The sequence below is a fragment of the Microcebus murinus genome, chromosome 22 (genome assembly GCF_040939455.1).
Source record: "Microcebus murinus isolate Inina chromosome 22, M.murinus_Inina_mat1.0, whole genome shotgun sequence".
In the NCBI taxonomy this organism is placed as follows: domain Eukaryota; kingdom Metazoa; phylum Chordata; class Mammalia; order Primates; family Cheirogaleidae; genus Microcebus; species Microcebus murinus.
This window is the reverse complement of record NC_134125.1, coordinates 17,823,147-17,846,769: the sequence shown is the minus strand read 5'-3', so window position 1 is coordinate 17,846,769 and position 23,623 is coordinate 17,823,147.

Genomic DNA, 23,623 nt, shown 5'->3' with positions numbered 1-23,623 from the left:
TTTCATTGCACGTATTTAATACATGTTTCCTTTAATCTTTGTACCTTTTGTTAAAAAGAAATCTGGATTCAAAAGCATCTTAAAAATGGCAAAGGGACTTCAAAAACTGCAAGTTCTCCATTTTACTTTCTCTTTTCAAGTACTTCATCCTTCTTACTTAATCTCTCTTGACCTTCTGACAGGGGTGGGCTAATACCAAGCTGGAAAAGTAAGTGGGCACTCTGGGGTTGCATTGGGGCGGGGGGCCGGCGGGGGGGGCAGACACAGGCATTACCTGTCTACCTGCTTGGACACCACCTACTGGCCTCACCCAGGGGGTTACGAAAGTAAAACGATGGGGACAGAGTGGAAATAAAAGTCCTCCCAGGAGGCTAACTCAGTCTCCCACAACCTACAACATCCCTAAAACAGCCAGAATGCTTTGCCACTTACCTGGCCGAGGGTGAGCGCCAGCATCTAGCACCTTGATTATCCTCATGACCTAAAAGGAGGCCCAGCGCTCAGCTGTCATGCTGCCCAAGTCTATAAAATCCTGGCTGTGTTTCCCAGGGTTCTCTGAAACCCTTTGTCCAGCCTGCTCTCTCTAATCCGAGGAGAAGAGCCAGGTCTCTGTTCTGCAGGTCTAACACAGTCCCTTATCTCGAGGAGCACAATTCGGAATGCTATTTCGCACTCTATCCTCTCTTCTGGCTCAGGCAACTAAAAAAGTGAGAAAGCTGTATAATCCCCTTTCCCTGGGGACTGAAAATCCTTGTGACATAGCAGACGACAGCCCAGACTGGAGATGGGCTGACCCGAGTTTTATATCCCAACCTTGGGCAGATCATTTCTCCTAAGCGTCAGTTTCTTCATCCATTAAATGGGGTTAATGTTCATGTCACTGGATGAAGATGAATGATGTTGGATGGATGTAAAGCACTTACAATCAGGTCACAGTGAGCACTCAATGCATGCAGGTGACTGCCAGGGCATGTGGCATCCATACCAATTAGCCAGCAAAAACCAAAGGCAGAGCGTGGGAACAAAGGTATCTCAAGACCTGGAATCCCAACAGCCAAAGGTAAATCTTGGACACTCTTGTTGCCTCCATATCGCGAGTGATTTTTCTCCTCCCCACATTTGCTAAGTCAAAAATGAAAGGGAAACGTTAGGTGCTCATTAACTGCCTACTTGCTTCTTCCCAGTTTCCGTTGAATAAAGAATCACTTGACTATAATGTTTAGTAAGTCAAAAACACACATGCTGAATATTCATGGGAATTTTTTATGTTTCTAGGAAAAATACAAGAGTGGGGAGGTTAGAAGCTTACATTTTTTTCTCACGTTTTCAATTTCTTCTCAGACTCAGGAGGAGAATCTGAGAAGGAAAGTCTGGGACCCACTGGATGCAAAGAGACTCCCCCAGCCCCCTGGATGTCTCCTGCTTCTATCACAAACTGACAGCTGTTTCCCCTTTAGGAAAAGGGAAGAAAGTCTGGGTGAATGGTGTTTTGTTTGCAAGCCATCTCTCAAATAGAACCCCAGCACTCCCCGGCATTCAGTGTGAAACGATCACCGTGTGATAACAAGCACTTCTACTAAAAGGATTTCCTTCCTCCCTGAGCTAAACCCCTAACTGGAACTTTTAAATTCAGTCTCTCAAGAGGACAGGTTTTTCTTCGGTGTGCTAAGAGTGAGATGGTGATGATTTACCAAGCACCTGTTAAGTGTTAGTTCCCATCAGCCCCTGCTAATCGCTAAAGTTTAAGTCAATCAAAATGCAAACAGAGCAAACGGAGTGGAGGATGAGGAAATCTCTCCACTGGATTCGGGGAAGCCTCACTCTGTGTGTACAGAGCCAGCCAGGAGCCCTCCGTACAGCTGAGCTACAAGCAAAAGGCAGTAAAAGATCCTGACCCCTTGAACCCCAACTTTGGACCCTCCACACAAGCTCGTAACAGCACTGAGAGCTTTAGTCAGGACTGTTCATGTGTGTCCGTCACTTTTAGGCAAAATATGCCGGCAGGCCCATGCACCTAGAAGTGGATCTGTAAGCTCACAGCTGAACTGTGACGATAAAGGAAACCCTTCCATTTGCAGGATGACTGACGGTTTATTAAGCACTGCTTCCAACACTTGATCCTCATAGGCACCCAGTGACAACTTGCCACCCTCCCCTCCCCCTCCCCGTGTGAGTCCATTCCCCTCCCCCCTTGTCTCAGTGACCATAGTAACTTCCAGCTTCCCTCATGCATCTGCTCGTTTTCATCTGTGTCATTCCTGTCCTCATCGGGGACGGGGACATCTCACTGCAGCTCTGCACTTCAATAATATACAATTCCCGATCGTAAAGGTCAGCTGGCCCTGGGAATAGGGTCCAGATTCACGGCCAGTTGGTGAGCAGATCCAATCAAATAGAACTTCTGACACACTGCACACCTGGGAGACAGTCTCAGGCTTGACTCGGTGTACCTGATTCCTATGACCAGTCCTAGAGGCTGCCCGGGGCTAAAAGGCTTCTGGTCACTCTCAGGCTGAAGCCAGGTCGCCCTGGAAGCCCCCCAAGGTGCAGCACAGCAACTGGGCAAAGTGTGTGATGCACGTCGCCCTCTCCACTGAGGAGCCAGAGAGCTGCCCTGGGGCCAGCCCTTCGCGGGAACACACCTGGGGACCTTCCCTCCTCACTGTCCTGGCCAGCGCTGGCAGCACCCACCCGCCCCGGAGAGTGGGACGCAGGGGAGGGCGGAAGGTGGGCTGACACAGATGGTGACCACCGGGAGGGCGCAGAACGAGGGAGACGGGACGGTGGAAAGGTGAGCGCTGCCAGTAAAAGTGGGCTATCGGCTAAAGATCAGGGGAGGAGGTTACGGTGGCGCATGATAACTCACGGGACAGGAGAGGAGGGTCACCACGGAAATCATGGGGAGAGGGTGATGCCGAGGGCCGGGGGAGGGGGACAGGAGGCGAGGAAAGGGGGTTCAGAGGGGAGGAGGGCGATGGGGGAGGGGATCGCGAGGGGGAGGGAGGAGGGGTGGGGGTGTGGGGAGGAGGGTGATGCCGGCCCGGGTCGCCAGCGCGGCCGAGGGGGCAGCGCTCGGCACGCAGCGGGCGCTCCGCCGCGGGCCCTCGGCAGGGCCGGGATGCGGGCGCAGGCGGGCACCGGGCTCGCGGAGCATCCCCGGCGGAGGCGGCGGCGCCGGGCGGGGAGGACCGCGGGCCAGCAGCCACCGGCTCCCGCCTCGGCCCCGCTCCCGGGGTCGGCCCGCCGCTCCGCCCTCCCGCCCCGCAGCCCCCGGGGACGCCGCTTACCTGCGCCCGGGCGCGCGGGCGGCGGGCGGCGGGGGCGGCTGCCGGGACCGATGCGTCGCCGCCGCCCGAGGGCGCGGACGCCCCCCGCCCCGCGCGCAGCTCGCGCCGGCCCACGCCGCCCAGCCCGAGCCCAGCCGCGCCGGAGCCGCGCCGGTGCCGACGCGAGTGCGCCCCGCGGCCCGCCGGGACCACAACTCCCACAATGCCGCGCGCCGCGGGGGCGGGGCGGCCGGCGGGGCGGGGCGGGGCGGGACCCCCAGCGCCCGCACCTGCGCCCGCCCGGCGGAGACGCGCCCGCGCCCTGACGAGGCGCCAGGCCGCGCGGTGCGCCGTCCCCGGCCTCTGCCGGCCTCCGCGCGTGGCCTCCGCGTCCCCCCCTCCGCGCTTCCCCGTCTCGGTCCCCTCGCGTCCTCTGCCCGCGCCCCGCGCCCGGGGACCCACCGTGCCCGTCTGCGGCCCTCGGGCACGGGGCGGGACCGCAGACCCGACAGGTCCCCGAGTCCCAGGCGGTCTCCTTCCCCGAGTGCGAGCATGCCGCCGCTCTGCTCGGCCTGCGCGCCCGGACAGGCCTGCCCTCCCTCGGGGCCGAGCGTGCCCCAGCCCTCGCGGGTCCGCCTCTGCCGCCGCCCGGGCGGAGGGGAGGGAGGGAGAGCACCGGCAGGGTGGCTGCGTGCCGGGGAGGCCGCTCAGAGGAGGCGGCGCTGGCGCGCGGGCCTGGGGGAGGCCAGCGGGCTGTGTTGGGGTACTGGGGCGCCGTGCGTGGGTGGGTTGCGGGAGCGGGGGGCCTGCCCGCAGTCTCTGTCCCTGCCCCGGCCACCTCCTCCGTGTGAGTTCTTCTCCGCCTGGTCCTTGACCTCAGAATCCGCCTCTACTGTGAAGGCCTAGAATCCACCCCACCCCCGTCTGAGAATCTACCCGCTCCCTGTCCCAGAGCCCGCCTCTGCCCTGTGCCAGAACCCACCGCTATCATGTCCCAGAATCTACCCGCTCCCTGTCCCAGAGCCCGCCTCTGCCCTGTGCCAGAACCCACCGCTATCATGTCCCAGAATCTACCCGCTCCCTGTCCCAGAGCCCGCCTCCTCCCTGTCCCAGAACCCACCGCTATCATGTCCCAGAATCTACCTGCTCCCTGTCCCAGAGCCCGCCTCTGCCCTGTGCCAGAACCCACCGCTATCATGTCCCAGAATCTACCTGCTCCCTGTCCCAGAGCCCGCCTCTGCCATGTGCCAGAACCCACCGCTATCATGTCCCAGAATCCACTTCTTCCATGTGCCAGAACCCACCCCTGCTATGCCCCAGAATCTACCTCCTCCCTGTCCCAGAACCCACCGCTATCATGTCCCAGAATCTACCCGCTCCCTGTCCCAGAGCCCGCCTCTGCCCTGTGCCAGAACCCACCGCTATCATGTCCCAGAATCTACCCGCTCCCTGTCCCAGAGCCCACCTCTGCCCTGTGCCAGAACCCACCGCTATCATGTCCCAGAATCTACCTGCTCCCTGTCCCAGAGCCCGCCTCTGCCATGTGCCAGAACCCACCGCTATCATGTCCCAGAATCTACCCGCTCCCTGTCCCAGAGCCCGCCTCCTCCCTGTCCCAGAACCCACCGCTATCATGTCCCAGAATCTACCTGCTCCCTGTCCCAGAGCCCGCCTCTGCCCTGTGCCAGAACCCACCGCTATCATGTCCCAGAATCTACCTGCTCCCTGTCCCAGAGCCCGCCTCTGCCATGTGCCAGAACCCACCGCTATCATGTCCCAGAATCCACTTCTTCCATGTGCCAGAACCCACCTCTATCATGTCCCAGAATCCACTTCTTCCATGTGCCAGAACCCACCCCTGCTATGCCCCAGAATCTACCTCCTCCCTGTCCCAGAACCCACCGCTATCATGTCCCAGAATCTACCCGCTCCCTGTCCCAGAATCCACTTCTTCCATGTGCCAGAACCCACGGCTATCATGTCCCAGAATCCACTTCTTCCATGTGCCAGAACCCACCGCTATCATGCCCCAGAATCTACCTCCTCCCTGTCCCAGAACCCACCGCTATCATGCCCCAGAATCTACCTCCTCCCTGTCCCAGAACCCACCGCTATCATGTCCCAGAATCTACCCGCTCCCTGTCCCAGAATCCACTTCTTCCATGTGCCAGAACCCACCTCTATCATGTCCCAGAATCCACTTCTTCCATGTGCCAGAACCCACCCCTGCTATGCCCCAGAATCTACCTCCTCCCTGTCCCAGAACCCACCCCTGCCATGCCCCAGAATTTACCTGCTCCTTGTCCCAGAACCCACCTCTATCATGTCCCAGAATCCACTTCTTCCATGTCCCAGAACCCACCTCTATCATGTCCCAGAACTCGCCTCTGCCATGTCCCAGAACCCACCGCTATCATGCCCCAGAATCCCCTTCTTCCATGTCCCAAAACCCACCGCTATCATGTCCCAGAATCCCCTTCTTCCATGTGCCAGAACCCACCGCTATCATGTCCCAGAATCCACTTTTTCCATGTCCCAGAACCCACCTCCTCCCTGCCAGAGAATCTGCCTCTGCCATGTGCCCTTCCCTCTCAGAAGTGCATGTTGAGTTGATCAATAAAGGAAAGAAGGGAGCTGGGGTGGGAGAAGTGGGGGGGAGTGAAAGAGAACCCACCTCTATTATATCCCAAATCTACCTCCTCCTTGTCCCAGAACCCACCTCTGCCGTGTCCCAGAATCCCCTTTGTGTCTCTCCCAGAATCCACCTCTTCCATGTCTTAGAATCTTCCTCAACTCTGTCATTTCTCCCCTTTTCTCAACTCCAAAGGAGGAAGAACATTTTTTTTCTCTTTAATTCTACTAAAATTAACCAAAACGCATACATTGGGAAACTGTAAAATGCACACAGATTTGCTCAAATCAGCACAGGCATCAGATCTAGAAACACTAAACAGGACACATCTCTTTATTGTCTGCCTGAGTGGTTGAGGTGGGGGTGGGGTGGAGAAGGTGGGGGTGGGGTGGCCGATTGACCTGTCTCGCAATCACAAAATTGCTCAAATGTAGACTTCTCCAAAGACACTTTTATATTCAGTTACAGCCTCACCCTGGCAGGGTTGGAAAAAATATTTTTTGTATAGTTATAAATGTGTGTTCTGTTCTTGGACCACACTGTCTGGAATACATTATGAATTAGTTTTGTCTGTTAACCCCATAATTATCTTTGACCAGTGCGATTATGTTATATCTATAGACCAACTGCTCTGTATTTGCTAAGAGTATTTATTTGTTCAATGACAATATTACCGTACAATTTTGCTAACCCTGCCTGCCATTTTGTCATCTTTTTACTTTGCTGGGAATGGAATGGAAGTGACCTGGGCTTCTGTCAACCTCTGGGCGACTCGTAGGTGAGTTTTGCCAGAAAAGGGTATCCAAGCCTTCCAGAGGGGGCTTTTGGGTGACAGCTCCAGATAAATTGTCATTGTGCTAATGGAGAGAGGAGAGGAGTTCCGCGTGCATGTAAATTGCCTGGCTTCAGCTTGGCTGCCACTGGCGCCCTCTGTCTGTCTGCTTCGGGGCAGTCATTCCGACCCACTCTGAGCCTGCACAACCTATCATTACACCATCTCACGCTCTCCTGGGGTCCACCCAATCCCTTCCTCCTACAGATGAAGTCACCAGGGGCCGGGAGGGAAAACATGTCTTGCTCAATCAAGGTCACGGCAAGCCAGTGTAGATTCTCGAGGAAATGTTTGACTGGTGCATTAAAGAAACTGATATGGTCACTTTGAAGAGCATTTTGGTAGTATTTGTTAAAACAGCAACAAATATGTATGCACTAAGAACCAACAATTACACTAATCTCTATCTACCCTAGAGACATCCTAGGGTGGATAAAGGAATAGTTGCATTTTCATGTTTATATAATACTGTGAGCTATTAAAAGGAAGAGCTGGATGTATTATGTAGCAATGTGGATAAAGCTCCTAAACAAATAATAGAGCAGAGAAAAAAAGCAGAATTTTGCTTGTAGCATGATTTCATCTACATAACACACACGTACACATGTGGGTATATACATGTACAAAAAGCAGGGTGGGAAAGCACTAGAAGAATACACTAGTACTTTCTTCCATTTAAAACTTAAAATACTACATGTTTACAAATGCAAAGTGTATCCCTTGGAGGAAGCACACCAAATTTATAAGAGTTGTAATTTCAGGAGAGGCCAAAAAGGAATAAGAATTGGGACAAATTGGGACAAAACGAACTGCAGCATTTTTTGTAATGTTTTGATTTAATTTCACATCTTCAAAAGCATCTAAATGCTCCTGGAATAATACGAAAGGGGACAAATGAGTTACTAGGACTTCCTGCCTCCTCTGTCTCTCAACCTGTGATTTTCTTTCCTTAGGACAACATTTGTAACTAATTTCTTATGCAGAACGTGCTATGCATTTGCAAACGTGCACAGGTTGTTTAGTTTAACTATTTTAAACTTTTAATTAATACATGATTCGTGACATTAAAATGGATTTTTTAAACAGAAGAAACTTCTTAATTCCATTAAAATTATTTTTCAAGAGTGAAGAGTTGTTTGATAGCAGAAAAGCTTTTAATAGAATTCATCATATTAAGAAATGGAAGGAAAAGAACTCTATCTTCATCTCCATTGATGCAGAAAAACCATTTGACAAAAGTCAAACGTGCATTCATATTAAAACTCCTAGCAAACTGGGCATATAAGAAAACTTTAAAAATTTGATAAAAGCTATCTGTCAAAACCTACCACCCACTACGGATTAATAATTCTCATTTCCTAGGGGGCAATGAGCACAGACACTAGCATCCTTAACCAAAACTTAGCAAATCAAATCCAGCAATGTTAGAAAACATAACAACATCTATATGATGAAGAATTTGGTTTGTCTTTGTCCTGGGTTCCTGGGAGATAACCTCTAAACCCTTGGGATTTTCGGAATAACAAGGATGTCATTGTTATTTGTGGTGGACCCATCAGCTCCCACCTGATAGTTTATGCTAATGAGGTAACTCATGGGGCCCCTAGATGGTGCATGCTAAATGAGATGACTCAGGATGGGGGCTGGCCACACCAGAAAGATCAGCCATGTCATTAGAGGGTAGGGACTTGGAGCTAAATGACATCAGATGTCTCTCCAGGGAAGAGAGGGAGATTAGAGACGGAATTCAACCACATAGCCAGTGACTCAATCAGTCATACTTACATAATGAAGCCTTAATAAAAACTCTGGACATTGAAGCTTGGGTGACCTTCCTTGGTTAGCAGTACTCCTTGAGAATTGTCACACTTTGATGCCCAGAGAGTAATGTGTCCCTGAGGACAATGGGAGCTTCATGCCTGGAACCTTGTGAGACTTTGTTCTATGGGTTTCTTCTTTTGGTTGGTTCTAATTTGTATCCTTTGCTAAAATAACACTGTATTGTAAGTGTATATAGTGTACTGCTTTCCTGAGTTCTGTGAATTATATTACTGAGTTATCAGAACCCAGGGAGTCTTTTGGGACCCCCACATTTGCAGCCAGCTGGTATAAAGTGAGAATGGTGCTGAAGACCTCTAAACTTGCAGCTGGTATCTGAAGTGAGGGCAGTGTCTTGTGCCGGGTTGTGCCCTCAGAATTTGCAGTTTGGCATTTATTGCAATATTGTATGGCCAACGTCATGTGGGGCTTACCCTAGGAATGCAAGGTTGGTTCAATGCTGAAAGTTAATTATTGTAGTTTACCTTATTGACAGAATTTTTAAAAAACCCTTTGATCATCTTAAATATACAGAAATGGAATTTGACAAAATTCAACACCCATTCATGATTAAAAACTCTCAGCAAACCAGGAACAGAGGGGAACTATGGCAACCTGATAAAGAGAATTATGATAGAAATTTAAAAGTGTTTCTGAAAGCATAGTGAAGAGTATTGTTTTGTGAAACTTTTGCTCCACTTTGTGTGTGTGTGTGTGTGTGTTGCACCGGGTCCAAGTGTAAGATGCATTTCTGATGGGGGTGGCATCAGATAAGTTTGAAAGCAGTCAGATAGGTTTAAAAGCCTTTGCCCTAGAGAAGTTTTCAGAATGGGATACATGCACAAGAATGTTCATTGCAACATTTTGTGAAAAATTGGAAGCAGCGAACATTCATCAAGAGGCAAATGCACACATAAATTTGTACAAAGGAGTATGACACAGCAGTTAAAGTGCATGAGCCAGAGCTAAATGCATCAACATGAATAAATCTCTAAAATATAGGGTTGAGCTAGAAGAGCAAATTCCAGATGGACATGTGTAGCATTTTATATATATATATATCTATTTCTTCCTAGGGGGAAATGTATATATTAATATGTATTAATGGTAAAAATCTTGCATAGAGATGATTTACACAAAATCAGTGTAGTGGCTACTTCTGGGGAGGAAGAGAAAAGGGGAGGGAAAGGAGATCCGGGAAGGACACACAGAAGGAGCCTCAACAATATTTGTAATATTTTATTCCTTTAGAAACAACCACCCGGCCGGGTGCGGTGGCCCACGCCTGTAATCCTAGCACTCTGGGAGGCTGAGGAGGGAAGATTGCTCAAGGTCAGGAGATCGAAACCAGCCCGAACAAGAGCGAGACCCCGTTTCTACTAAAAATAGAAAGAAATTAATCGGCCAACTAAAAATATATATAAAAAAATTAGCCGAGCATGGTAGCACATGCCTGTAGTCCCAGCTACTTGAGAGGCTGAGGCAGGAGGATTGCTTGAGCCCAGGAGTTTGAGGTTGCTATGAGCTAGGCTGACACCACGGTACTCTAGCCCAGGCAACAGAGTAAGACTCTGTCAAAGAGAGAAAGAAAGAAAAAAAGAAAGAGAGAGAGAGAGAGAGAGAGATAAAGAACGAAAGAAAGAATGAAAGAAAGAAAGAAAGAAGCCACTCAAAGGAAAAGCACAGGCTTGAGACAAAATAAAATAATTTTAAAAGTGAAAATAAAAAATAACCAAAGCAATAAAGCAAAATATTAAAATTTGATAAAGTTGAATGGTGAGTACATAAATGTTCTATTTTTCTTATCAATGTTTGAAATATTAAACAATTATAAATGATAAAAAGGCAATTTGACTAGGTAAAATTAACTTGGTTTTTCAAAGTTTGGGTAGGTAGTTGAGTTTCCGACACAACTTGGAGTTATTTGGAGATGTGCAAGGGCAGCTGTTTCAAGGGTCTTTCAACTTTGAGGTTCCTGGTAGCCCTGGAATGGGCAACAAGAGAGGGGGGCGGAGAAAGTGGGGTGACAAGCTCATGCTCAGGTTTCCCAAGGGCTTCCCCTCTGAGCAGCTTGCTGTTTATTGGCTTCTACATATTGGCTTTCTGTCTCTGGAGGCTAAAAGATCCTAGGACTAAAATAAGTTTGGAAACCACTTCTCTAGGCTGCCCTAAGTCAAAACTGGGAAGCTTTGCTCTGGGAAACACCAAGATAAACCTAAGTCAGAAATTCCAAGGAATAAGTTTGCCTAGAATATTATTTCCCTAGACTAAATTCTAGGGAATACCCCTCCAAATGGATTTATCACACCGCATGATATAACTGGGTTGGCACAAACACATGAGTAATCCTGTCTGTCCAGAAAGCAGAGCCGCACGCACGTGTTAGAAAATGATGAACGTGTTCCAAGAACAAATCTAAATCACCTTGAGCTGATCCCATAAAGAGCTGCTAACATCCATTTAAGCGTTGGAACAGGTGATGAACTTCCTGCTTACCATGAAAGTAGGTAGAGCCAGACTTGAGCCTGCTGGTTGTGAACCCTGAGGAATGCTTGCTTTAACACACACAGAGAAAGTGAATTAATTAGAACCCCTTCCCGAAGCCATCACCTGCCTTCCACTGGGTCACCCCGCACTTGTTTCGGGTCATTACCTCTATGTGGATGGCTCCAGTCATTCCGTGTTCTCTGGGAGCTTTGGAACAGCTTTGGCTAGGCATGGAGCGTAGGAGTGAGAGCCTCTATGTCTTGTGGATGGGAACACAGAAACAAGAATCGCAGCCAGGTTCCAGTAAGATCTTTGAGAAAATCAGCTGTCTACAAAACCTGGAATAGAACGCAACACCTAAACGAACTAGATCTTGTTTTGATGACACACTTTTCATTTCCCACCTTTATGAGCCTTTCTTGGTGGTAACAGACTATGAGCGGTTATAGGTTTCCATTTTTGCACCCAGTTGGGGACCATGTTAAAATTATTTAATAATCTGCACACCGTTGTCGGTGGTGTTGATCATCAGAACGGACGCTGGCTATGAGAAGCAGGCACGACCGTATCAATGCTTCCTAACCCCTATCAGCCCCAGATCAAGTGATACAAAAATCTAATCTTCGAGAAATTTCAGACGGGCTGCATCTGAGCCCAGGAGTAGATATTCCTGAAACCTCCCAACTAGAACGGAGAAACTTCCTCCCCCTCCAAATCTACTTTTTCTATATTCCCAACAGAGGGGTGGGCAGTTGTGCTACTTGTCAGCTACTTCCAAACTCTGTGAAGTCAACTGGGAAGACTAGCTATCTATTCATTCATTTATTCGACACAATTATTGAGCATATACTCTGTTAACTCCACTGAACATATAGAAGTGATTGAGTGCTGGCAACGGTCTGCGTTAAATCCACCACAAAGATTTGTTTAGTGTGGCCTGCCCAGGCTTTTAAGAAATTGCCAACATTTAAAAATTAGGGTACAATGCACACTATCTGGGAAATGGCCACACTCATAACTTTGACTCAAACTTTTGTACAGAAGTAACTCATATAACCAAAACATTTGTACCCCCTATAATATTCTGAAATCAAAATAAAAAAATTGATGCCAAATTTAAAAAAATAATGAAAATTAGGAGACACATAGAAATCTAGATCTGAAACTTCTCTTGGAAAATGGCAATCTGTGGCCACAATGGACCAGATTTCTGCAAAACAGCAAATTGGCTGGTGTGTGGTTTGCTGCACCGTCCAGCAGTCCGTATTGCTCTCCAACTCCAGTGCTGACCGTTGCTTGTCACCATGATTGTCTTTGCACCATGTATGAGTGAGTGAGTGAGTGAGTGAGTGAGTGAGTGAGTGTGTGTGTGTGTGCATGCACAAGTGTTTATAGCAAGGAAATATTTCTCTGCGTCCACGTTTCTGTCTAAAGTGGGAAAACAAAAGCCAGACCAAGAGGGCTGAGAGATTTCTATTAGCCTTGGCCTCTTCCCTTGTTTGTGTTATCCTGTCAAATTCCAGAGGCACTTGAGTTTGCAGCTCCTGGAACACAGTGATGCCAAGAAATAAAAAATAAATAAAAAAAGAATGTCTGCCTCAGGGGGGTTGCAGGAATGAGGATTAAACTTGACAACCTATGAGAACCCCCCAACCCAGGACCTGATAGCAGGCAGAGGGAAGGAAGGAAGGAAGGAAGGAAGAGCAAATGCAAAGGCTTAAAAGTGTGAACAAGCTGACGTGTTTAAGGAATGGCAGGAAGCCTGTTGCAGCTGGGGCGGACTAGAGGGAGCGTCAAGAGAGATGAACGAGAAGAGCCAGCTCAGACCTTTTAAGCCGCAGTAAGGAGCTTGGGTTTTGTTCTAAGTGGCGCGACATAGATTCTGCTCGACACCTCCAAACGGTCCTTAGCAAGGCTTGGCTTTTGATACTCCACGTGGGTTCACGTGGCTGCAACAGCAGGAGAGGAGAGACGTGGGTAAGGGTTGCTTCGATCTAAACTGTTAGCATCACCACTGCCTCTGCAGCACGCCATTCTCCTCCCTCTTTCTGCAGCTGCAATCCAAGAGGCTTTTCTTCCCTCCAGGTGCCCAGACGTGATGACATGCTCCCACGCTAGGCCTTGTGAAGAGGGGGTTGGGCAGGGTTGGAGGAGACCTCAAGAGGGGCATCATACCCCAGGCTAGTGACTAGTGGAGATGTTGTGTTACCCCTTTGGGCCTGAATGGAAGAGGGAGAGGGTGGTTACTAGAAGCCCGAGAGAGAGAGATTGAGATTATTCCGAGAGGGCTGTACTCTCCCTATAAGGGACACAGTCAGCCTGCGGCAACCCCACAAAGAAGAAGCTGGGAGAAATAACTTCACTCCCCTCCCATCTTCTTCTCTCCTGCCGGGTCTCCCTGGGGGCTATACCCAACGGGAAGCCAAAGAGGAGGTTGCTCACTGAGGGAGTCCACACAGTCAGCTGCTGGGAGCTGGGAACAGAGGGGAGGTGGCCAAAGAGTGGCTTTAAAAGGGTCATAAGAACCAGCCTGAGCAAGAGCGAGACCCCGTCTCTACTAAAAATAGAAATTAATTGGCCAACTAATATATATAGAAAAAATTAGCTGGACATGGTGGCGCATGCCTGTAGCCCCAGCTACTCGGGAGGCTGAGGCAGGAGGATTGCTTGAGCCCAGGAGTTTGAGGTTGCTGTGAGCTAGGCTGATGCCACGGCACTCACTCTAGCCTGGGCAACAAAGCGAGACTCTGTCTCAAAAAAAAAAAGGGTCATAAGGAAGATACCCGGTTCACCCTCCAGGATGTGGGACAGGAAAATGGCATCGCTACTTGGAGTGAGAGGGGTAAGACGCAGGTGTGGTGTCTGCCGGCAATTAACATTATCCAGTTCCTCCAACGCCAGGACAGAATGACCTTCTGGTTTCGGGAAGCCCAGGGAGCAAAGCGAGGGAAAGCTTCGGGATCTAGCTTTAGAGATAAGCTGCTCAGACGCCGACTCAGGACCGTCAAGATGGAGCAAGAGGCACCTGCGATTGGCTGGGGTGTCCCTCGAGAGATGTTCCTCATCTGCTATTACTGGAATTTGCAAACTCCTGTGAAAAGCTGCCTGGGGGCATGAGTCACCCAGGCAATGTCCAAACCACTGCCTCTGCAGCGCGCCATTCTCCTCCCTCTTTCTGCAGCTGCAATCCAAGAGGCTTTTCTTCCCTCCAGGGAGGGGCTCTGGGACCTGGTGCCAGCATCCTTGCCTGGCCAGCTGCCTCTGCATACTGCAGGCAGGTAGAATTTCCTGGATTCCAGGGAGAAAGAGGCCTGTCTGAAGAGACCAGAAGGTGTAAGTCCCCTCATCGCTGCCGGTCACATTCCTAGACAGAACAAGGTGAGCGCCTGCAGGCCACCGTGGAGAGTCACCATGACCAATGTTGTAAGCTCAGGCACAGGGACTGGATTTAGGGGTGGCTCCATGGAGCTAAGTCTTAGCATTTCTCATGCATTAACTCATTCAGTTTGCATGCATCTGGGAGTTTGCAGAAGCCTGCATCAGATGCATTAGGGTTCAGTTCAGTTTTTTGTTTTTCTTGCAAGCGTCCTTATCGCTCTCTTTTTGTCTGTGTTTTCCACTTCCTTATACTTGTCTAAGGCAGTCATTCATCTGCCCTGCCAGATTCTGTCTAGCTGATTGAGCAGCAGAGTGGGAGGGTGGTCAGGTCACAATGTGATCGCTATAAACTCAACCTACCGGCTGACACATCTGACCTACCTAGAATCGAAGGGAGGTGTACTCAAAGATCCTCTGAGTCTTCAGCTAGTAAAAATTCGTCATGATCTCTGTGAACCTGCGTGTGCTGTTCCGAGTTTTTGTCTTCACAAACTCTCACTTAATTTGGGTGGAAGAAAACAGGGAGCTTTCGACTCAAATGTAGGTTTGATCTCAGTGTTACCCATCACTGGCTCTGCAGCCTTAGACAGGGCATACTTAAGATCTAAGAGCCTCAGTTTCCCATCTGTAACAATGGGCTTACCTCACAGTATTATGTAGCAATTAGATGAGATGGTATAAGCAAATCACTTACACAAAGTCTGGCTTAGAGGTGGTCGAAAATTTTATTTTCCTCTGGTGTTTAGCTTCCTTCTACCAAAGCGCACACATTTTAACCAATTTTATTCAAGCTCCTGACCCCAGGATCTTGCTTAACCACGAGAAGAGTTAGCAGAAGCATGGATAACTTTATGGATGTTCACAAACTTCTCCACGCCTCGTAGCTCCCTGTCATCACGGAACCCTCTCCCAACCTCCTGCCAGGTTGTGCCATATGTGAAGAGTGGTGTTTGAAGGGCCATGTTGGTTTGGGAAGTGGTAGGTTCAAAGTGGGGTGGGAGGGTGGGGGGCATGCAGTAGGAGGGAGTATGGGGCATTGGGGGCTCAGTAGAGGGTGCAGAACAGCTGAGATGTCCAGGGAATGGAAACCAGGCCTTCTTAAAGGGGCTGGACAGCAGGCATTGGAAAGATCTGCCTGGCACACAAAAAGCGCTCAATAAATATTGGTGAATGAATAAATCTGGAGGATTGGGGAAGGACTGGGCAGATGGGAAAACCAGGGCTGGTCTCGGGTGACTTGGAAGGGCTAGGTTCTTGCTAAAATACCACTTGTCAGAGAGGATCTCCTTGGCCTATGATACACAACAGCACCCCATCCGTCCTTCTGGCCTGCCACCTGCCTGGCTTTCCCACAATGCTTAGTGTCATGTTGCATGTTTATTGCACTCTTATTTGTTTATGGTCTGTCTCGTCCTCTAGGATATAAACCCCACAAGGGCAGGGATGTTGCCACTTTTGTTGTCTCCTGCATCTCCAGTGACTAGAGCCGAGCTTGTCCTGAAGCAGCAAGTGTATTTAAATCAATGGTTGAAGACAAGAGCCCTCACAAGGGTGGCTGGGGACGACAGGGCCTGAGAGAAAGTCCTGCAGTGGTTCTCAAACTGCAGATGCCTCGGACTCAGCCTGGGGCTGGGATAAAACGCAGATTTTAACCTTGGCCTTGCTCCTGACCCATTGAATCAGAGTCTCCAAGGTGGAGCGTGGGGGTCTTCACTTATCAGCTGCCCAGGTGGTTTGGGTGCAGATGTTTTGAGGACCCCATTGAGTAATACCGAACTTGCCTTATGGAAGCCAATAGATTCCCCAGTGATCTCTCCCTTCTAGAATGGACTTCTCTACACTTATCTCAGAATTACTTTGCAATATCCAAGTACTGGATCTGATGGCTCTTCACAGCTTTATATAGCATCTTGGTGAAGCTCACCCAGAATAACTTGATGAAAAGGAAGAGATAACATTCTTTAAACTGCTCCATCCAAAAACGATGCTCCAAGCACAATTCACAATCGCAAAGATGTGGAAACAACCCAAGTGCCCATCAGTGCATGAGTGGATTAGGCCGGGCACAGTGGCTCACGCCTGCAATCCTAGCCCTCTGGGAGGCTGAGGTGGGAGAATTGCTTGAGGTCAAGAGTTCGAGACCAGGCCAGGCGCGGTGGCTCACACCTGTAATCCTAGCACTCTGGGAGGCCGAGGCAGGTGGATTGCTCAAGGTCGGGAGTTCGAAACCAGCCTGAGCGAGACCCCGTCTCTACTAAAAATAGAAAGAAATTAATTGACCAACTAAAAGTATATGTACAAAAAATTAGCCGGGCATGGTGGCGCATGCCTGTAGTCCCAGCTACTCGGGAGGCTGAGGCAGGAGGATCGCTTGAGCCCAGGAGTTTGAGGTTGCTGTGAGCTAGGCTGCCGCCATGGCACTCACTCTAGCCTGGGCAACAAAAGTGAGACTCTGTCTCAAAAAAAAAAAAAAAGAGTTCGAGACCAGCTTGAGCAAGAGTGAGACCCTGTCTTTACTAAAAATAGAAAAAATTAGCCGGGCATGGTGGTAGGTGCCTGTACTCCCAGCTACTTGGGAGGCTGAGGCAGGAGGATCGCTTGAGCCCAGAAGTTTGAGGTTGCTGTAAACTAGGCTGACGCCACGGCACTCTAGCCTGGGCAACAGAGCAAGACTCTGTCTCAAAAAGCAAAACAAAACAAGAAAACCAAAAACCAACCAACCAAACAAAAAAAACAAAACAGAAACAAAAACATGAGCGGATTAGCAAAATGTGGTATATAAAATCATGGGGCACTACTCAGCTATTAAAAATAGTGATCTAGTATCTTTTGTTAACAACCTGGATGGAACTTCAGACCATTCTTCTAAGGGAAGTATTGCAAGAATGGAAAAACAAACACCACGTGTACTCACTATTAAACTGGAACTAATGGATCAACACTTACATGCACAGATGTAAGTAAAACTCAAGGGAAATCAAGTAGCTGGGAGGGGGGAGGAGGGGATGGGTAAATTCACACCTAACAGGTACAGTGCTCACTAACTGGGTGAAGGACACACTTATAACTTTGACTCAAACTATACAAAAGCAAATTACGTAACCAAAACGTGTGTACCCCGTGATGTTCTAAAATAAGAAAAAAAGAACTGACCAAGAACCCTAAAAAACAAAAGTAATGCTCCAAGTCTCCCCAAACACTCCCTCGTAAATGTTCTGCTTGCTTACACACTACATAAAAGTACTTATTTATTTTTACCTTTAGCCCTTTACTGTTTATTACCTAGGAGTCTCTAGCGTCTTATTTCGAAATCATCCTCTATGTTTGAATTGCTCATTTTAGAGAGTAACCCTCCGGGGCGGAGGATTACTACTTCTATTTTCTATCCTCCCTGAGTGCCGCCTGTTCAAGTGTGTGTTCTGTTAACGCTCTTAACTTGTTGACCAATTAATAGCCCCAGCTGGGCACTGAGTAAGTGCTTGACACATGAAAACGATGACAAGTGCAGCAGTGATAATTACAGCTGGTTGCAAATGCAGCCTCCAACTTTCTCCCTTGGAAGATGGAAGGCAGTGTTAAGGAAAGGGGAATTTTTCTGCTCCTACGGAACTTTGCCTTTCTCTCCCCTACCCTTTTGTTCTCTTTCCTAACTCGTCAACATTATCTGTCCCCAAAGGAATTTATTCATTTAGTCTCAAGCAGTCTGTGGCCACAGCATGAACATCTAGGTGGACGCAGAGACGGGATGGTGCAGGGAGAACAAAACGGTGAGCTGAGGCTTTTTGCTGTTGCCGGCTCGTCTGACATTTGAAGCAAAAGTTGGCAGGACAGATGGCTCTCGTCCTCTGGATTTGTGGGAATGTTATTTCACTCCTGTGCCCATCGCTGATGATAAAAGCAGTGGTGGAAGAACTAAAGCTAAGACCTCCACACCTAGTTGGTACCCGTTACAGGTGGCGGTGGTGATGGTGATGGTGCATATGTGTGCGTGTGTGTGTATGTGTGTGTGCATGTGTGTGCATGTGTGTGTGTGTGTGTGTGTGTATGTGTGTCTGTGCATGTGTTTTGCACCAACTAGTCTCATCTTTTACTAAAATGCTTCTTGGCCGGGCGCGGTGGCTCACGCCTGTAATCCTAGCACTCTGGGAGGCTGAGGCGGGCGGATCGTTTGAGTTCAGGAGTTCGAAACCAACCTGAGCAAGAGCGAGACCCCGTCTCTACTATAAATAGAAAGAAATTAATTGGCCAACTAATATATATATAGAAAAAATTAGCCGGGCATGGTGGCGCATGCCTGTAGTCCCAGCTACTCGGGAGGCCGAGGCAGGAGGATTGCTTGAGCCCAGGAGTTTGAGGTTGCTGTGAGCTAGGCTGATGCCACGGCACTCACTCTAGCCTGGGCAACAAAGTAAGACTCTGTCTCAAAAAAAAATGCTTCTGACAGTTCTTCAGTCTTTCCTTCCAGCCCCAAACCAAAAATCCTCCTAGCTTTCTCTATTCTGTTCTCCCAGAGCCCCTGTTTGAGCTACTAGAAGCCAACAGATCCCTTGGAACCCTTTCACTTGTAAGTGCTTGCTACATCCCACAGACTCTACCTCTGTTCCCTCTCTCGCCAGCGTCTCTCGTTCCGTTCTCTTTGCTACCATAGTAATTCCAATTCCTCCTTCTATACCCCTCCCCCACTCCCCCTGCATCTCACTGACAGTTCAGACTTTCTGAATCAACAGCTGGGTTTCAATGGCTCCCACTGAAAATGTGCACGAACTCATCAGCCTGCGTGTCAAGACCTTCCACAAGGAGACCCCAGCCTACCTGGCTGAGCTAACCCCCTCTATGCCGGCATCTTCCTGCTTCTAGGTATTTGCTCAGGCTGCCTCTATGTCCAGCAACGCCCTCCTTTAGTCTCTTGTGTCTGCAGAAGTCTCCTTCACTATTCGAGGCCTCACAAAAGGCCTTCAGTTCAGCAAGACTTAGCTGAGTGTCGTGGGCACGGTGCTGCGTGCTAGGGAATGCGGTAGCTAACGGGCCGTGGCGCCTGCTCTCTGCGGAACTCCAGATCTAATACAGGACAGGGATGGAGGAGCGGATCATTCAATAAAGTCGAGAGTTTGCAGAATTTAGATTCATGTAGAAGTACAGAGAAGGGGTCCCCGACTCAGAGCTGTTTTGTGGGAGGTGGCTAGGCAGGACAGAGATGGTGGGGGGATAGGGAAATTGATAAAGAGGAAGTGATACTTGGGCTGAGCCTCAGGGGTGAGCAAAAGTTAGGTGAAGATTGGGGGCAGGGCATGAGCCAGAGAAGGAGGCAGGACAATATGAGGGGGCCACAGCTCCATGGAGAGGCACAGCCCATGGCTCAGTTGCGCGGGAAGTCCCTGCACAGGCTGTATGGAAATGCTGTGCCCCAGGACAGCCACCCAAGAGAGGAGGCAAGAGGATTTTTCCATAGTTTCCTCCTGACTCTTGACTCTTGTTGAGCAAAGATTATTCCATGAGGCCTTGAGTCCCCACACTTAGACTAGTCTTTCGGGGAAGCTGCCGGGGAGGTGGGATCCCAGGCTTTGTGGCATGGTGCTTCATCGACGTCTCGATTTGCTGGGCAGAGCAGAGTCTCCATGAGTCTTACGAGGTCATGAACGTGGGTGCCACGTGGCTATGGCTCCTGCCATGGTGGGTACAATGAAGTTTGTGCCTGGCCTCAGCCTCAGCCCAGGGGAAGCAAGAAAGCCCGCACTGGGACAGTGGAGGCTTTGGCTGTGGTGTCTGGGCTTTGCAAGGGGGGGGGGGAGCATCAATTGTGACCGACACCATCCACCCCTTGAACTTCTCAGTTATACTTATGACTTCCCATGATACCCGGCTTCCATGCTATAACATCTGGCCTCAATCTTTGGAAAACAAGGCTACTGCGTGGATAGCAAGATTGGGAGCAGAGAGATTAGCTAGGAGGCTACTGCAATGGTCTTAGCAAGAGACGATGACCATCTCTACTGGGACAGTGGCAATGGAAAGGAGCAAAAGAACTTGAGAAACACGAACAAGATTTGGTGGTTGACGGATGTGGGTGTTCAGAGAGAAGGATCCAGGTTGAACCCCAGTTGAATCCAGCTTTCTACCTTGGGTAACTGGAAGGAAGGATAGTGATTCCAAAATCTAAAATGGAGAAGTTAGAAGTTTTCTACTATTTGAATTGTAGGGAAAAAAAAAAAAACAAATGAAAAAATGAAGGTCACAGTTTTCTAATGGCCCAAATAAAATTTACCAGCCTAACAGAGGCCAGAATAGGACTTTTGTCAGAACAGCCGACGGGTTTTTATATCCTAATGGAGAAATTTTAAAAATTCTAGTTTCTCTATTTTTTGGATCTATTTTTAAAAAATAAATTGAGTGTCCTCTTTAGGAGTTTTCTTTTAACATTTCATCTTATGGTATGCCAATCTGACAGTTGTTAGAAGCTATTATCTTTCATTTTGCATTACTGCCTTACAGAATAGATTTAAAAAATAGATATACTGTATAATCATACGAGTTAAGGAGCTCTTTTTTAGCCCTGAGAGTAGGAGGTAGATTGGCATGCGAGAGACTTTGGGTTCATTTAGCGAGTGTATTAACAGAATCGCGCCGCTGTGTTGACCTGTCAAGATTTAAGCTATGCGAACTGCAAACTTAGCTTCTTGGCTATAATAAAAACATGTCTGAAGTCAGAAGCCTGCCGATCAGAGGATCTGCTTTGCCCAACAGCCCCCTGGAGCTTATCTTTAAAAGGACACAGTCGAGACAGGATGCTGGGATCTAGACAGGGTGTCAAGCCATTTTTATGATCGTTTGTTTTCCTTTGTCCTCTTTGCAAAGTTGTGCTATTGTTTCTCTTTCAAATCAGGTCTTAGAAAAATATATGGCAGGGGTAGTTTTGGACATCTTGGCTTGAAATTTCCAGCAGCTCTTCCAGCTAGTGCTTTTTGGTTTCCATGGAAACCAGTGATGTTTTGAAGAGGTGGTGATAGGTTGAGCACACAGGAGCTACCATGGGGAGTGCATGTCAGTCTGTCGGTTAAAGTCAAGGGCAAAATGATCACGTTCTGGGGCTTTCTCTGACATGGCCAACTTGACCTTCTAAAGAAAGAGGAGCCCAGTGAAAAAGATGGGATCATTTCCCTCCCCCCCAGCCCCCCAGCATTTCAAGCCTATACACAGTTCCATTCTCTATCACCAAGTCATTGTTCCAACTTGTCTTCTGCACTCCCACTGGTGAGCCACCAGTGGGGCAGATGCGGTGACTGGCGCTTGTGTGAGTCGTGTGATCCCAGTGCCGGGGAGATGGCTCTGGCAGGCAAGGTTACTTTTCCACTGGCTGGCATTTCCTTGCTTGTGGGATTCACTCCCAGGAGCCCTAGCTCTTCTTGCTAGTAAGTTCCAGGTTGGATTAGTTGCTTTAAGAATTCATGATTTTTACATATTTGCACGTGTGGGGAAGAGAGGAGCATACATTTTCCCTACAAATTCTGGGATTCTGCTGGATTTGAGGAGACATTCCTGGTTGGCCCGTAGGTGTGTGACACACCTGCAGAAGTCCAGTGACTTTTGGGTGGGGACATAGGGCACTGTCAACAGGAGAGCAGTACTGACCTTCTATGCCAGCTTCCTAATGAGCTAGGAAGGGCATATGTTATTTATTTATTTTTTTTTTTGAGACAGAGTCTTGCTTTGTTGCCCAAGCTAGAGTGAGTGCCGTGGCGTCAGCCTAGCTCACAGCAACCTCAAACTCCTGGGCTCAAGCGATCCTCCTGCCTCAGCCTCCCGAGTAGCTGGGACTACAGGCATGTGCCACCATGCCCGGCTGATTTTTTGTATATATTTTTAGTTGGCCAATTAATTTCTTTCCATTTATAGTAGAGACGGGGTCTCGCTCTTGCTCAGGCTGGTTTCGAACTCCTGAACTCGAGCAATCTGCCCACCTCGGCCTCCCAGAGAGCTAGGACTACAGGCATGAGCCACCGCGCCCGGCCAATATGTTATTAATAATAATAAAAAAGTGAAATCTTCAGTGAGATTCAGCAAAACCCTTTGCTGCTCTCACAATTTTGCAAAAGGAGAAACTGTTATATTTATTTAGCTCTGGAATTTGCAAGCATTTGGCCGCAGAAGACACACTCGTGTTTGTCTTAGCCTGCACTCCCGTCTTGGAATCTGCAGTAGCTGCCACATTCTCCTGCTCTTTACCAGGTTTCTGTGCACCTGTGTCCCCTGCCTTGAGGGCCTTCTCTGGGGAGTTGCATCTGGTGGCAGGCCAAAGCGTCAGAGGAGTAACACTCCCTGAGAGCAGCCCTCATCCAATGACTGATGAGAGCTTGGGGACAAATACTGCTGCTCCCTCACCACTTGGGACAGGAAGACTAGGGTGTGTGTTCTGCACTGGCTCCCACGGTTCCCCAGGAGGATGGAGCACCAGCCACCCACAGGAGTAACTTGCACAATGTGCAATGTGCTTTTTATTGACTGCCTCATTTCCCCACTTCCCTGGGATGTTTTTTTGTTTTTTTGTTTTTTTTTTTTTTTTTTTTTTGAGACAGTGTCTTGTTCTGTCGTCTGGGCTGGAGTGCAGTGACTTCATCATGCAGCTTCACTGCAACCTTAAACTCCTGGGCTCAAGCGATCCTCCTGCCTCAGCCTCCCTAGTAGCTGGGACTACAGGAAAGCACCACCATGCCCAGCTAATTTTTTCTATTTTTCATAGAGATGGGGTCTTGCTCCTGCTCAGGCTGCTCTCAAATTCTGGGATTTTTATATACTTATTTTTCTTTCATTTCCCCACCACTTTCTTATTGAGGTGAAATTCACATATTATAAAACTGACCTTTATAAAGTGAACAGTTCAATGGCATTTAGTATATTCACAATCTCTAATTCTAAAATATTTTCATTCCCTCAAAAGAAAACCCCGTGCCCATTAGGTGGTTGTTCCTCCTTCTTTCTTCCCTCTAGTCCCTGGCAACCACTGATCTGCTTCCTGTCTCTAAGGCTTTACCAATCCTGGGGTTTTCATAGAAATGGGATCATGCGTGGTGCTATTTAAACATCCATGCACAAGTATTTATTCGAGTATCTGTTTTTTCAGTTCATTTGAGTATATATATTAATACCTAGAAATGGAATCGCAGCATGGCATGGTAATGCAACTGACTTTTTTTTGAAGGATCGCCCAACCATTTC